This window comes from Musca autumnalis, unplaced genomic scaffold (genome assembly GCF_047663935.1).
Source record: "Musca autumnalis isolate F117 unplaced genomic scaffold, ASM4766393v1 scaffold_231, whole genome shotgun sequence".
Taxonomy (NCBI): domain Eukaryota; kingdom Metazoa; phylum Arthropoda; class Insecta; order Diptera; family Muscidae; genus Musca; species Musca autumnalis.
The window spans coordinates 146,572-159,733 of NW_027411791.1; the positions used below are offsets into that span (position 1 = coordinate 146,572).

Genomic DNA, 13,162 nt, shown 5'->3' on the forward strand with positions numbered 1-13,162 from the left:
TCTGTAGCTGGAGGCCCTTTTATTGAAATAAGAGCCTATAAAATGATCATCTATACCTGATCATCATCTAAAGATTGACAAAGCCTTTTAAGGGTCATTTGTGTATAGAAAATGTTTTGAATTTCCAATTTCCTAATAATTGATCTAAAGCCTTTAACCAAACCCTGGTGTTTGAAAAATGGTCGTTTGTCATCTCTACTCAAAAATTTTATTTTTAATGGAACGAAGTCGAAAAAGTAGGGCAATTTGCAAAAATCAGCAATTTTTGAAATTTATAAAGGAAATTTATAAAGGAACAATGCAGGTTCTGGAACAATATAATCATATGATCTTTGTTTGGCTTGTGATCCTTTGGAATTTTTACGAGTACATGCCAAGGTTACAAGACTCAGCAATTTTGAATAAGAATAATACAGGTGTTTCGATGGAGTATTTTACTTATACGAATTTTGGGAAAAATATTAAACGACCCATAGATTTTTTGCGCAGAATCTTAATATTAAAATGGTATTAAAACATTGCCCTTAAGGTGGATTTATTTTTGGTTTATTATTCCGAACAAAATCGATTTTGAAGGCTTCTGAAGTTAGAAACCCCTAACAAATCAATTTAACTTGATAACACTGTGAACACAAATTTTGGGACAGAGATAATTATTTTTGGAGATGAAAGCCCTTGGAGATGAATCCTAAAGAACAGATCCGCCGTGAGTCGAACTTCCGCGTTATGGCGTGATGAAGTTTTTGCTAGAGACCCTGTAAGGCATCAGGAATTGGCGTTATATCTTTGTTAACTATTGTTTTAGCTTACTGTTGTGATGAAATGCCTGCAGTTAAATCGAATGAGGATTATTTTCGTAGAGTACTTCGACCTTATAACTCGCTTTTTTTAATTTCCTTTTCGTTCTTTACTTTAATAGCCGCTATAAAGGTACCACAAAATGACGTTTTTCAGCTACGAAATGTTTTGCAAAAATGTCGCTCAGAAAATTTTAGGTACGGCTCTCATTGACAACCAATCGATTTTGTCGCGATTTTTGAACAAAGGTATAACGCTACTTCCTGACGGCTTACAGGGTCTCTAACAAAAACTTCATCACGCCATAACGCGTAAGTTCGACTCAGGGCGGATCTGTCCTTCGTGGTTCTTAATATACTCACCAAGGCCTTTCTTCCCCAAGAGGAATTTTCCATGCCCCAGACTTTTAGCTCCATTTTGTTGTACAGTGTAATATGCTAATAATTGTGTTATTATTTTTAACCAAATATTAATTAAGCGTAATGATATTTATTCTCAATTGATATGTGTATCTAAAGATTAAGTCACTAGGTAAGCACTTATTCATATTTATGCATGCATACCTCACAAAATTGCGCTCCATAACGCGTCGGTGGTGAATGACAAAAAGGGTAACGATTCCTTGTGGCATCCAAACAATTTCTTGAACATTCGCTCCATGGTCCCCAGCCTCATGTATCAGATTCTGAAAAATAAAACAACAAAAGTCAAGTTGGTTGGAAGGAAGGAAGAAAAATTATTTTTAGTGTTAAGTGTGGATGATAGTAGGGATGATGATGATAAAGCTCATATGCGGATATCTACATAACTATTCAGCTGAATAGGAAGCAAATTTAAAGAATTACACGGGTGAACTATTTCGTCGTATAGGCAAAAAAAAAAAAAAAAAAAAAAAAACAAAATAGAATTTTCAAAATAAAAATAAAACAGTTGCTCTACTGCTAAGCTCTGCGTGTACACCCTTTTATGCTGATAAGGATATTTCCTCATTTTGTTGTTTTCTTTACTTTTTAGATCAATCTTTTATGGGGAACAATAGCTGGTGATTTATCTGATGTATGAGGAGGATTGTGGTAGTTGCAAATTCTAAATTTGGGTTTAATCGGATTGCTATACGATTAAATACACACAATAGTCACGTAATTTCAAGAGACATATTGGAATTTCTTAGTTTATTATGAAAGAGCAATACGGTGTAAGAAGCTCATGGCTGTAACACTTTTTTATATTCTCTGTGGAGAAAGTAGTATCCAGGGTAAAAGATTTCATTTTATGCATTTTCGTTAAAGCTCAATTTGCCATAATAATATTAATTAATAAACCCAATGATGCTTCAATTAAATAATGATGGCAAATTTATCACTTTCACCGTTGACAGTTGGAAACGATGCCAACAATTAACTTTCCCTCATATTCTGTGCCACACATCGATGAATGACATGTTTTCATTCATTTGAAATAAATACATTTTTTATGTATATTGGGAGTGATGAATGCAGATATACATCTACATTGATACACATACATGATTTCACAATGGTTTTTCATGTTATTGTTTATCCTGAAGACATCCTTTAAAATCTCCTCTCATTGCGTGCATTCACATCGTTCTGTTTAATATGTTTGTTTGTTGACATTAGTGTTATTTCTGTGTGTCATCAGTCATTTGTCGTCATTTTGTCGAATGTTTGTGCTGAGGCAGCCTGGTTGTCATATTGCAAGGAGGGCGATTATCCTTTCAGCAATTGCAACAGCGTCACAGTGACATGAACTCAATACACTTCACAAATACACAAAGAAACACCAACATATATACATACATACGTGTATTACAAGAAAGATGAAGGAGTGTTCCGTATCATAATGTCCCAATGTGGGATGTCATCGTATTTGTGAATTGGTGTTAATGTAATTGTCTGATATACCATCGAGGCTATGTTCCGTGGTTTTATTGTAATTCTTTAGAACAACAGGGCTTTTATGATATCTGTGTTCCTCTGGTTAGAGAATGATTATTTTGGAGATTTTATACTCAATCACATGGTTGAGATGTGTGTTTGATGCCTCGAGATGCAACAAACAATAGCGTGAAGTGTGTTGATGTCATTCTTTAATGTGCTTTAAGGGGAAGATGGCTATGCTCTATTGTATCTCATCACTATCCATAAACTCATTGTGAGATATTCCATTGTCCATACGTTAAGAATCTGTGTGTTATTTTCTATGAAATTTACAGCATCCTGCAAGATTATTGTATGATTTCTAAGGTATAATTAACTATTCTTTATAAGTGCACGAGGCTCCTTACATATCCACGAGCCTCATAATTTTTTTTTTTTAAATTCATGAGGCTCAAAAAATATTTTTTTTTTTAATTCGTTAAAAATCTGCCATCCCCCTAAAGATATTATTTTAAAATGCCCGAGCCTCGTAAATAATAATATTATTAAAAATAAACGATTCTCCAGAAAATATTCTTTAAAAATCCACGAGGCTTCTAAAAATATTCTTAAAAATCCACGAGCTTCCCAAAAATAGTCCTTAAAATATACGAGCCTTCTAAAAGTATCCCTTAAAAATCTACGAGCCTCCTAAAATATTCTTAAAAATTCCATGACCCATTTAAAAATATATATTAAAATTCCACAATCATCCTAATAATATTCCTAACAAGTAAGAACGGCGTTAAGTTCGGCCGGGCCGAACTTGTTATACCCTCCACCACGAGTTATATTGAAGTAAAATGGAACAATTAGTTTCCTTTTGTTTATGAAGAAGACTAATTACCAAATTTCAGCAAATTTCGTCGATCTATACCGACAAATGCCTGCGGAAAGTTTTTAGACTCAAAGAAGACTAATTACCCAATTTCCGATCTTTCCGTAAGATAATGTGTCTAAAACCTAAAAAATACCAAAAATTAAGAGGTATGCTTCTCTGGGGGATAAAGGAAGACGTGGGCATATACAAATAATTCTTTTCAGGAATACTCTATACCCCCGGAAGACTAAATAAAAAAACAGTCATTTCGGTGGGATATTGGCGTCACAACCTTTAGAATTACGAAAATCGGGAGGTACCGTTCTATGGGGGCTATATAAAGGCGTGGAATTATACCTAGAAATTTCATGTGGGAAGTTTTATATCCCAAATGATCACTAAACACAAAATTTCAGCCAGTTCGGAGGAATATTGAAGCCACAACCTTCAAAATACCGATAATCGGGAGGTACCGTTCTATGGAGGCTATATTAAGGTGTGGACCTATACCAACAAAAATCTGGGGTAAAGTCTCATACTCCAAATTAATACTAAATACCAAATTTCATCCATTTGGAATATTGAGGCCACAACTTTCAACATACCGAAAATAGGGAGGTACCGTTCTATGGGGGCTATGCGAAGGCCTACATGGACCTACACCGACAAAATTAGAAGGGAAAATTGAATACCTCCAACGAAATCTAAATATAAAATTTTAGTCATTTCGGAGGAATATTGAGGCCACAACCATCAAAATACCGAAAATCGGGAGGTACCGTTCTATGGGGGTTAAATGAAGGCGTGGACCTATACCAACCAAATTCTGGGCGAAAGGTTTATACTCCAAGTGAAGTCTAAATACCAAATTTCAGCCATTTCGGTGAAATATTGAGGCCTCAACCTTCAAAATACCGAAAATAGGGAGGTACCGTTCTATGGGAGCTATATGAAGGCGTGAACATATACCAACAAAATTCTGGGCTAAAGTTTTATACTCCAAATGAAGACTAAAAACCAAATTTCAGTCATTTCGGAGGAATATTGAGGCCACAACCTTCAAAATGTTGAAAATGGGAAGGTACCATTATATGGGGGCTATATGAAGGCGTTGACCTATACCCACAAAGCTCTGGGGGAAAGTTGTAAACCACCAACGAAGACTTAGTACCAAATTTCAGTCATTTCGGTGTGACAATGAAGCTAAAACCTTAAAAATACCGAAAATCGGGTTGTACCGTTATATGGGGGCTATATCAGAACGTGGACCGATAGAGCCCAGTTGCAATACCAAACATCCTAGGAGTAATATAAACTTCTATACCAAATTACAAAGATCTATCTTAAAAATTGCGAGCTGTATCTTGATTTCAACAGACGGACGGACGGACAGACGGACATTGTTATATCGACTTAGAATTTTACGCTGATCAAGAATATATATATTTTATAGGGTCTCCGATGAATATTTCGATGCGTTACAAACGGAATGACAAATTTAATTATACCGTCCATATTATGGTGGAGGGTATAAAAATGCACAAGCCCCCTAAATATATTTGCTGAAAAATATACGGACCTCTCAAAAATATTCTTAAAAAATATACCGGCCTCCCAAAAATGTTCCTCCTAAAAAAGTCTTAAAAAAATCCACTTGCCTTCTAAAAATATTAGCAAAATATCCTAAGAATATCATTTAAAAATGCACGTGTCTTCTAACAAGTAAAAAAGTATCAGTCGGCTTTGCCGACCGAGATATACCCTCAGCCTGTATATATTGAGACAATTTTTCCCAAAAAACATATGTATGTATTTAGGCGTTTTTAAAAATGTTGGACATTGGAGCCGACAAAAATGTTCATTAGGATTAGAGATCAAAAGTTTTACGGAGGAGATACTAAAAGGAATGGATCTACATTGACCATTATGGAAGTGGATCTCCAGCCACTACATATGGTGCCACAAGGGGTTTTTACAGCCTTCGGGATTTTTGCTCAAGAAGTATGAACTTGTCCCTGAAAAAACATTTACCATCGTAATTGAAGCAGCGAATGCAAGTCGCTTCAACAAAAATCAAAGTGATTCGATAGCCGGTCTTAAAGTGAACTTATCCGAAATTTTGTGCGGGAGGTACCGGAAGGAGTGGACAAATATAGTCCATATTTGAACCTGATCCATATCTAGCAGATATATTAGGATGTGTACAGTATGGACCAATTCGGCCACTCCCTTCAAGAGTTACCGTATGAACATTTTCGAACATTTTTGAACTTTTGTGGGGGAGGTACCTGAAGGAGTGGACCGATATGGCTTATCTTCAAACTTAAACTATGTTTGGACAAAATATTACCAAGCCAAAATTTGGACCGAATCGGCAGATCCGACCGAGAGTTATCTTGCGCTCCAACCACCTCACACGGTATCATAGGGGTTTTTCCAACTTTCAGGCTATTTTCTCAGGAAGTATGGACTTGCCCCTAATGAAACTTGTACCGTCGTATGGAGGGCAGTGAATACTTGTTGCTAAAATAAAAATCAGAGCGATTCGAGAGCAGGTCCTAAACTGAACTTATCCCAAATTTTGTGTGGGAGGTACCCGAAGAAGTGAACCGATTAAGTCTATATTGAAACATTATCTATGTATGGTACACATTTTACGATAGGCAAAGTATGGACCAAATCGGTTACTCTCTTCAAGAGTTATCGTGCGCACAAATTTTCCGAACATTTTCGAACTTTTGTGGGGGAGGTACCGGAAGGAGTGGACCGATATAGCCCATCTTCGAACTTAAACTAAGTTTGGGCAAAATATTACGAAAGCCAAAATTTTAACAGAATCGGCTCATCCGTTCGAGAGTTATCCTGCGCTCCAGCCAGCCAGACAGGCAGACAGACAGACAGACAGACGGACGGAGATTGCTCAATCGACTCTAAATTGTCTGAAACACATTTCGTCCAAACATACTTGGGGTCTAAAACCATTATTTCGATGAGGCACATTTTGCCCGTATGAAAGTGTATATACCCTCGTTAGCATAAATGCTGAGGGTATAAAAATATGCTTATAAAACTCAAGGGCCTTCTTAAAATATTCCCTAAAAATATACGGGCCTCCCAAAAACATTCTTAAAAAATATATGGGTCTGCAAAAATATTCTTTAAAAATTGCCGGTCCTTCAAAAATTATTCTTTAAAAAATGATCGAGAATTCTAAAATTATTCCTTAAAAATGCACGAGCTTTCTACAAATATTTTTAAAAATCCACGAGCTTCTTAACATAATTCGTTAAAAGTCCACGATCCTCTTAAAAATATACTTTTAAAAACCAAGAGCCTGCTAAAAAATTTTCCTTAAAAATCAACGAGCCTATTAAAAATATTCTTTAAAAATCAACGAGTCTTTTAAGATTACTCTTTAAAAATCCAAGAGCGTATTAGAAATATTCCTCAACAATCCATGAGCCTCCTCTTTAAAAATCCGCGAACCTCTTCGAAATAATTTTTTTAAAAATCCACGCCTCCTCAAAAGTATTCAGTAAAAATCCACGAGCCTCCTTAAAAGTATTCTTTAAAAATCCATGAGCCTTCTACAAATATTCTTTAAAAATACACGAGCCTCTTCAAAAATATTCTTTGAAAATCCACGAGCCTCCTCAAAATATTCTTTAAAAATCCTGGAGCCTTTAAAAATATTCTTTAAAAATCCTGGAGCCTTTAAAAATCGAAGAACTTTTAAAAAATATTTTTTTTTTAAATTTACGAGCCTTCTAAAAATATTCTTTAAAAATCCACGAGCCTTCTAAAAATATTCTTTAATAATCCACGAGCCTTTAAAAATATTCTTTAAAAATCCACGAGCCTTCTAAAAATATTCTTTAACAATCCAGGTGCCTTCTATAAATATTCTTAAAAATTCACGAGCCTTGTAAAAATATTCTTTAAAAATCCACATGCCTTTAAAAAATAATCTTTTAAAATCCACGAACCTTTAAAAAAATATTTCTTTTTTAAATCCACGAGCCTTCTAAAAATTTTCTTTAAATATCCAGGAGCCTTTAACAAATATTCGTTAAAAATCCAAGAGTCTCCTAGAAGTATTTAGATTAAATTTAGATTTAAATAATATTTGACTTACCTTTCACGTTCAAGGTGGGTACACAATCCATTCTCACATCCGCCACTGCTCCCGATATGGCCTTATTGACATAGACAAAGCAATATTCTACATATTTCTCCGTAAACAGCTCACAATTAAAATACTGCGAATATTGATTTTTCACCACTCTCTGTTTTGCAATATAATGCAGCGAAGTTGGTGGCTTCATGGAGGCCACATCTGCTCTCAAGTTGGCGTATACCCTGACACGATCTCCTTGCTCCAAAATGCAGCTTGGATATTCATAAAGCACTCGAATTCCCGTTTGAGGATCACATGGAAATATGCTGCGGGCATAAATATTAAAAACATATTTTTCACTCCAATCGACTGAGAGATATCTCCTAGTTATGGGTAAATGAGGTGCTGGTATCATCGGTCTCCACTGCACCGCGTAATTACCAGCCAATCCAAAAAGGTCGCATGATAATTTAAAAGATTTCTGTTTTGGAAACCCTCGCACCTGTTCCGCAAAAAGGATACTTGATTAGGTGATATTTTGAGGCACAAACTGGGCTCAGTTCCGTTCCTTGTCGCAATAGATTATTTCAAGCCATAATTCTGGTAAATCTTCCCGTTTCTAGGCATTACCACAATTGACCTCGGGAAAACGTATTGTCACCTCTACCGGTCCCTCGGGATATATTGTCAAACGTACTGGACTAACAATCATTTAGGCACTGGGTCATCGTACATCCAGAGTTTGTCGCAGACGTTCATCGGCTGTAGGTATAAGGGTTGTGGTTGTTGTCGTCGATGACATGGTGGGTGAACTTCCGCTCGTAGTATCAGATGGAGTCTTATTGGTAATTTTAAGATTGGACACTAATTGCTTTTTATATAGGCCACCCCACATAAAGCTATGGCATGGTACTGCCACCTGCGTAACATTGTGCCGTGGATCGTAATAGACGGGTATATTCTGCACAATTTCTTTACCTTTGCGCTGTAAAACTCGGGTGTAATTGCTAGGTGTTGAAGAGGATGATGAAGTACTGGATGTGGTCGCTGTGGCATCTGTTACCGTAATCATTGGTGTCACTGCCTTATCTTCGTCAATATATTTACTAATAACCAGAGTATTTGTTATGGAATTCTCCACTTTAGAATTATCATCACAACTGGGGGATACTTCATTATTAGTGGTACGTGATGTAGTGGATATTCCATCCTGCTGCCTGGTTTTATTCTTAGATTTGCCTCTTATAGTGATATTTTGAAATTCATCTGGCTAGAATTGTATCTGTATGTGTAGATCTCCGCTCAGCGCCGTAAATGAGTTTGGAGTCATAAGACGACCCTTTCGTATTGCCAACACGTGACCTTTTGTCGTTTTTCGGTTTGTAACGATTTCAGAGTGGCAGGATTCATTGATGAAACGAATATTTTCCATTGTCAATATTCAAATTGTTGGTAAGCCACCGAGGAGTAGGAGCATGAAAAGAAAAAGAAAAGAAAGCATAAAGTTTAAGGTTAGAATTATTGAGATATACATATACACTGCATAGAAGAGTCATAAAAACTGCGAATTGTAAAAAAGAGGATTAACACAAGAGAGCTTATAACTTTTGCAACGACAACGAACAAAAGACAATAAATTTGCGATACCCAATCTACTCCGCCCATCCTAAACAACATCAACAAAAAAAGGGTTGTGAAATATTTCATTTATTTCTCACTTTTCGGGTTACCTCGCCTTCTTTCAAATAAAGAGAAACGAGGTAATTTAGATAAATCTTTAATGCTATTTTTGCAGCTGTAAATTAAATATGTTTGTTATTTTTGTAACAATGGAGTGTTGGTATTGAGATAAAAATATCATTGAATATCCTTAAAACTCACAAAAAATAATAACAACATTAATTGCATTTCACATTGTGTGTGAGAAGGTTAATCAATAAATCTATGCCAAATTTGAGGATGTTCCTAAGATTAATGGTGCAAGAAACATAAATTGATGACTTGAAGCTAAATGCAACCCCTGCCTAAAGGTTGAATTAAGGTCATGATATTGAGTTATAAATCAGAAAATTTTAATCTAATATATTTTTTAAGGAAGAAACAATTACGATTGGAGAATTGAGGAAAATCAGAAGGTGAATAAGGCAAACATAATGGAAAGGGATCAAGGGGTATAATGACACATTTCGGAAAAGTTTAAGAGAGAAGGCTATTATATGGAGGCACTATATTATAATGAAATTAGTCTGTAGAGCTATGGTTTGCCGAAAAATATAACAACAAGTGTCAAGATTCTTGTATGCACAGGTCATCCTTTTACCAAAAGTCACACTGATCAAGTTGTAATATTCCATAAAATAATGTGGTTGATGTTTGATGAGATATCGCACTTTACTTCAGTCATTTCTTGTTAAGATTTGCCGTGTTTCAGAAAAATCCAAAAAACTCAAAAATCCAATAAAGTGACTTTGACCCCAAAAAACTTTTTTTGCACACCTCAGTTCGATGGAGACTTTTCTTGCTTTACTTCTAACGGCGAAACCTACTACTTCATCAAAATGTAAATGTTTGGGAATCTTAGCTCTTTCTCCCTTATTCGCATGTGTATTTCCACCCCACATCTCATTATGGTATGGGGAAACGAGATAGGCCCATGGTTATTTTTGTTGATCTACATATCTTCACATTCTAAGCCGATTTATACATGTCCTGACGGACGTTTGTCCATGTATTTCTGTAATCAAAGTACAGACCGAGAATTGATGATGGTCATGTCCTGGTGAGAATTGTGAAAGGAAACTAATTATTCAATTTTAATTAATACTATTTTATGGTGGAGAGTATAGAAAGTTCGGCTCATCCGAACTTAACGACTTTTTACTTGTTAAGATTTTAATTGTTATTGTCCAAATTTAATAATTCGCTCGAAAACATTGCAATTTAATAATCTCATCTCATATTTAATCGCTCTTAATTTTATGTATTCATACATACATACTAGTATGTATGTACGTTTGTGTCCTTGAGGCATCACTCCCATTATTCCCTCAAATAATATTCTTGATAACCGAACGGTCTACATGTTGTTATTTAAAGACGCAAGAATACACACACTCACTTAACTTGTCATTGTTCGAAACGGCCATTGTCTTTAAACCATATGATTTTCCACGAAATTCTCGATTATTATTGAGAATTATGTGTACTTGTTATGGAGAATTACGTTGCAACTATAATTTCGCTGTATTCCTTTAGCACATTGTTGTATGAAATCAATCATTTTGTGGATATTATTAATACATCCCTTCATACTTTTCGTTATTTGACTTATTCCTTTAATATATTAGAAGTGGCAGCTGTCAATAAGGAATTTCGCAATTAGAGCAAAATTGCATTTAATTAAAAGTCATTATTTGAAAATTTATCTTCTTCTTTCGCTAGGATATACAATACCATTCAATGAAAATTACAATAATAATAGAAACATTATCGCAGGAGAGTAATGTAATTAATTGCGAAGGAATTTAATGAAAGGCGCTTAAATGTATGGCAATAGATGTCAGTGTGAGTGCGAATTGTAGGCAAGAGAATACATAATGTAGTTAATGTATTATGGGAGGCGTCCAAGATTCATCGATCTTATTTTAAAAAATCCGATTTTATTAATATGTTGATCTTAAAATCTGGTCTGAAAATCCATGTTCAGTGGCCTAACTAACATCCTAAAATATAGTCTTTTCTGCAGTTTCCGAAAGCAAAATGAAAAATCCTGGGAACTCTTGAAATTGTTTATTTAAAAACTAAGTCTAATTAATTCTATTTATAATTAAACATTCAGCGTTTTCCTGCCTGGTAGTCTTTAAAACAAAACGCATAAGCATTAATGATTCTGGTACACTATATTTAAGCTATGTGACGTAGTTCGGTTTTAGTCCCATTTCATTGACCGTGGGCTATATTCCACACAAATAAATTAATTTTACATTTAAATGGTACTCACATGTGCAAGATAAAAAAATAATTATCGATTAGACAACAATTTGGCACATATTCAAAAGCGTTGACAACAGCGTTATGCCTTTGCGTGTTTAGTGCCCATCTATGTCATTTTCATATACAGTTTTGGTATAACTCCAACATAATTGCGAAGGAAGAGATGTTTTTGGTGGGGAGGTGGTAATATTTTCTGTAGAAGGATAACAATTGCAAGCTATTGTTATTGTTGATGAATGTTCTTGATGGCGATAACTGTGTAGGTTGAATTGTTGACACATTACAGTAACAGCTAGCAGCTGATGATAATTTGAATGATTGTGATGATAATGTTCCAGTCGCGTAAGATATCACTTTTGTTTTTCTTAGCGTTGTTGTTTCAAAGAAGCTTTTAATATTGCGATTAATGCTGCTATTGTTGGAATCGTACATTTCAAACCACGCAGATGGTCTTTTTTGGAACAATAATCCTTTAAATGTTAAGTTTTTAGTGGCATTTGCACTCTTGCCTAGAGTAACATTCTCTCTATCACCAATCTTGTTGAGAACACAAAAATCTTCTAAAGACCGGTTATTATTTTTCTTGTTTTTGCCTAAAATATAGGGCAGTGTTTTTTTCCGGTGTTTTTTTGTTTGTTGTTGTTTTGTTATTATTTGGGGGGTGGGTAAGAGGGATAATGCTGAAGGTGGTTTAGTGTTCTCAATTTTTCAATTTCTATTCTGATGTTTGTTTTTTGATTTGTATCTCATGGATATTGCATTTATTCTTCTCGCGGTTCTTTCTCGCTTTCTGTGTCTCTCATTTATTTTCTATTACATCAAGGACTTTCGTATCAATGCGTCCAGTTCTGTCAAATAAAAATGCATTTATTCTTGCAAGTATTTGCATTCTCTTTTTCCACTGTGTCTCTTTTTATACCCTCCACCATAGTATGGAGGGTATATTAAGTTTGTTTTTCCGTTTGTAACGCATTGAAATACTCATTTGCGACCCTATAAAGTATATATATTCTTGATCAGGGTAAAATTCTGAGTCGATTGGTGCACGTCCGTCCGTCCGTCCGTCCGTCTGTGGTAATCACTCTAGCATCCACAAAAATGGAGATAGAACACTGAAATTTTGGGAAAATACGTCTTTTGTTTGCAGGCAGGTCAAGTTCGATGATGGGCTATATCGGTCCACGTTTTGGTATAGCCCCCATATAACGGTACCCCCCGATTTACGGTATTTTGCCGTTTTTAGCTACATTTTCAAACCGATTTAGCTATAATTTGGCATTTAGGGTTCTTAAGTGTCAATAAATTTATATAACAAAAGTTGTGGACATGGGTCCACGCTTTGGTATAGCCCCCATATAACGGTACCCCCCGATTTACGGTATTTTGCTGTTTTAAGCTACATTTTCAGACTGATTTAGCTATAATTTGACATTTAGGGTTCTTAGGTGTCAATAAACTTATATAACAAAAGTTGTGGACATAGGTCCACGTTTT

The 13,162-nt window shown here is 35.2% G+C and overlaps 1 pseudogene; it reads right to left on the bottom strand.

Moving 5' to 3' along the window:
• Positions 1-1,337: 1,337 nt before the first annotated feature.
• On the bottom strand, positions 1,338-10,821 carry LOC141396322 (uncharacterized; annotated as a pseudogene).
• Between the last annotated feature and the right edge of the window lie 2,341 nt (positions 10,822-13,162).